We start from the raw sequence: 3,988 nt of genomic DNA, 5'->3' as shown, positions 1-3,988 counted from the left end.
AACAAGAACATCTCGGTGATGTTAGAGTCAAGGATCATCAGGTAAAGCATTACCTGTACCAGGCAATTGATCGAACTGTCTTTGAACAAATCTTGGACCGTCGCACATCCAAGATTCTTTGGAACTCAATGAAGAGAAAGTTTGGTGGAAACCAAAAAGTGAAGAAATCACTTCTTAATGCATTAAGAAGAGAGTTTGAGGTTCTCGAGATAGAAATGATGAAACCATCACTGAGTATTTTGCAAGAGTGATGCAGGTTGCTAATAAGATGAGAAGCAATGGAGAAGATATGCCCGATAAGAAAATTGTAGAAAAAATCCTACGCACCCTAACGGACATATTTAAATACGTTGTAGTATCCATTGAAAAATCAAAAGATACTGATACTAGGTCCATTGATGAGTTACAAAGTTCGTTAGTGGTGCATGAACAGAAATTTCGACGCCTCTGCAACAATAATGAAGAACAGGTGCTAAATGTTGTTGGTCGATCAAGTACAAACAACAGAGGGAGAGGAACGTACAGAGGAAGAGGGCGTGGAAGAGGGAGAATAAATTTCAACAAAACAACTGTTGAATGTTATATGTGTCACAACTTAGGACATTTTTTAGTATGAATGTCCAAAGTGGAAGAATGAAGCAAATTATGCTGAGCTTGACGAAGAAGATGAGATGCTGCTGATGGCCTATGTAGAACTCCATGGATCAAAGAGAAATGACACTTGGTTCTTAGATTCGGGTTGCTCAAATCACATGTGTGGTAATGAAAACATGTTTTCAAGCTTAGATAAAACTTTTACTCACAGTGTCAAGCTTTAAAATAATACCAGAATGAAAGTGTCTGGAAAAAGTACTGTAAAATTGTTTTTGCAAGAAAATCATTATACCATTGGAGAAGTATATTGGGCACCTGAACTCAAAAACAATTTATTGAGCGTTGTACAACTTCAAGAAAAGGGAGTAGATGTACTGTTAAAAAATGAATGGAATATGCAGTATTTATCATCCACAAAAAGGGAAAATAGTAGAATCAATTATGAGTGCAAACCGAATATTCATTTTGCTTGCAAAGTCATCAATCACAACAACTGAAGAGAGCTACCTCCAAGTCTCTAATACAAATCAATCAACACTTTGACACTATCGTTATGGTCATCTCAGCTACAAAGACCTTTGTATTTTGAAACATAAAAACATGGTGGAAGGTTTGCCGCAAATTGTTGATCCAAGCATCACTTACGAAGCATGTATAAAGGGCAAACAACATCGGACTCCGATTCCAAAACACAGTCAGTGGAAAGCAACTGAAAAATTGGGACTTGTTCGTGCTGATTTGTGTGGTCCGATTACTCCGCCTTCAAGCAGCGGAAAAAGGTATGTGCTATGTTTTATAGATGATTTTTCTAGGAAGGCATGGATGTACTTTATTCGAGAAAAATCAAAAACATTTTATCCTTTAAATGTTTCAAAATTGTGGAAAAAGAAGTTGGAATGCCAAAAGCCTGAGAACAGACAGAGGAGGAGAATTCAATTCGGCAGAATTTAATGACTTTTGCAAGCAGCATGGAGTGAAGAGACAACTGACCACAACAAAATGGAGTAGCTGAATGCAAAAATCGTACAATGATGAACCTGGTAAGAGCTGTTTTAACAGAAAAGAAAATACCAAAGAGATTCTGGCCTTTATGTGGGTGAATCATGTCTTAAATCGATCACCAACTCTTGTAGTAAAAGATGTGACACCAGAAGAGGCTTGGAGTGAGTAAAACCATCAGTTGACTATTTTCGAGTTTTCGGATATGTGGGATATGTTCATATTCCATATGCTAAGAGGAAAAAGCTTGAAGATAAAAGTGTAAGTTGTGTTTCATTTAGAATCAGTGGTGAATCCAAAGGGTACAGAATGTTTGATACTGTTGCAAACAAAATCATAATTAGCCGCAATGTAATTTTTGATGAGGATCGTGAATGGGATTGGAAAAATACTGAAAATGAAACTGATTTAGATTAGGGAGAAAACATTGAAATTTCAATTGCAACGGAAGAAAACTCAGAACAACACACAGGTTCAACTTCATCGATTAACTTAGATGGTGAAATTGAACCTGTTGTTGTACCTACTGTTGAAATCGAACTAGGTTTGGCTATAAGGGAGGGTAGAAGTCGATGCTCACCTATATGGTCAACTCATTATGTTTTCGGTGAAGGTTTGTCCGAAGAAGATGATGTTACCATGACATTTTTTACAAATTCAGATCTTGAAAAGTATAAGAAAGCACTCAAAGTGGAGGATTGCCCTAGATGAGGAGATTAAATCCATTGAAAAAAATCAGACTCGGCACTTAGTAGCTCTTTCTGCTGGTGCTAAGAAAACTGGGGTAAAATGGATTTATAAAACTAAGCTAAATGAGCTTGGGGAGGTTGACAAATACAAGGCAAGATTGGTGGTAAAAGAATACACACAAGAGCATGAAATAGATTACATTGAAGTTTATACACCGGTAGCTAGAATGGATACTGTGAGGATGATCATAGCTTTTGCCGCTCAGAAAGGCTGGAAACTTTATCAGTTAGTAAAATCATTTTTTCTACATGGAGAATTGAAAGGAGATATCTTTGTAGAACAACCAAGAGGCTATGAAAAAAGGGGGAGTGAACATATGGTGTATAAGCTCAACAAAGCACTCTACGGGTTAAAACAGGTACCTAAAGCATGGTTCAGCCGAATCGAATCCTACTTTATCAAAGAAGGTTTTGAAAGCAGTTCTAGTGAGCATACACTCTTTGTTAAAAGGAAGAAAGGTAACATTTTGATTGTAAGCATATATGTTGATGATCTTTTGTTTACTATCAAACATTACTCGGAGAATTTAAATGTTCTATGAAAAATGAGTTTGATATGACTGATCTAAGACAGATGAGGTTCTTTCTAGGGATTGAAGTAATACAACGATCATATGACATTTTTATATGTTAAAAGAAGTATACAGCTGAGGTTTTGAAGCGATTTAAGATAGAAAATTACAACTCTGTCTGTAATCCCATTGTTCCAAGACAAAAAATTGGTAAAGATGAAAATGACATTCAAATGGATGCAACTTTTTTCAAACAGATAGTAGGAAGCTTGATGTATCTCACTGCCACTCGTCCTGATCTTATGTTTGATGTCAGTCTAATACGTCGTTCTATGGCTTGTCCAACGCAACAACATTTAGCAGTAGCAAAAAGAGCTTTGAGGTACTTGAAAAGTACAGTTTACTGACAGTGACTATGCCAACGACATAGAAGACCGCAAAAGCACTCCAGGCTATGTGTTTATGATGAGTGAAGAAGTAGTGGCTTGGTCATCTAAAAAGCAGTCTATAGTCACTTTATCAACCATAGAGGCAAAATTGGTTGCTACTACTGTTGCATGTGCATGTCAAGCTGTTTGGATGAGAAGAATACTCAAGGAGATCGATTCTTTACAGATAGAAGGAACCAAACTTATGTGTGATAATGCTTCAACTATTAAGCTCTCAAAAAATCCAGTTCTACATGGACGTTCTAAGCACATAAGCGTGAGATTTCATTTTCTTAGAGATCTTACAAAAGAAGGCATTGTCAACTTAGTGTTCTGTGGTACTCGAGATCAACTTGCTGATTTGTTGACAAAACCTCTCAAGTTGAAAGCATTTCAAAAACTGCATAAAGAGCTTCATGTATGTGATATTTCAAGACTTCAACTTAGTTTAAGAGAGGAAAGGTTAGAAGTTAGTGGTTGAGTTGACTTGTGTTTCAAATATAGTTCTAGTCTCTAGGGACTCTTGAGATTTCTGTTCATATTTTTATGTTCAATTACTCTGAGTTACTTGTGATTTCTATCTTTTTGTAAAAGCTATATAATGCCAAAATTCTCGAGATCCAACGACGACGAAGAAATGCGTAAGGATTAATAGCTATGAACAAAAGTAATGACAAAAAAAAAAAAAAAAAAAAAAAAAAAAAAA

This window comes from Cucurbita moschata, unplaced genomic scaffold, assembly GCF_002738365.1.
Source record: "Cucurbita moschata cultivar Rifu unplaced genomic scaffold, Cmos_1.0 Cmo_Scf00070, whole genome shotgun sequence".
NCBI classification, from domain to species: Eukaryota; Viridiplantae; Streptophyta; class Magnoliopsida; order Cucurbitales; family Cucurbitaceae; genus Cucurbita; species Cucurbita moschata.
Note: the sequence above shows the minus strand (reverse complement) of the source record.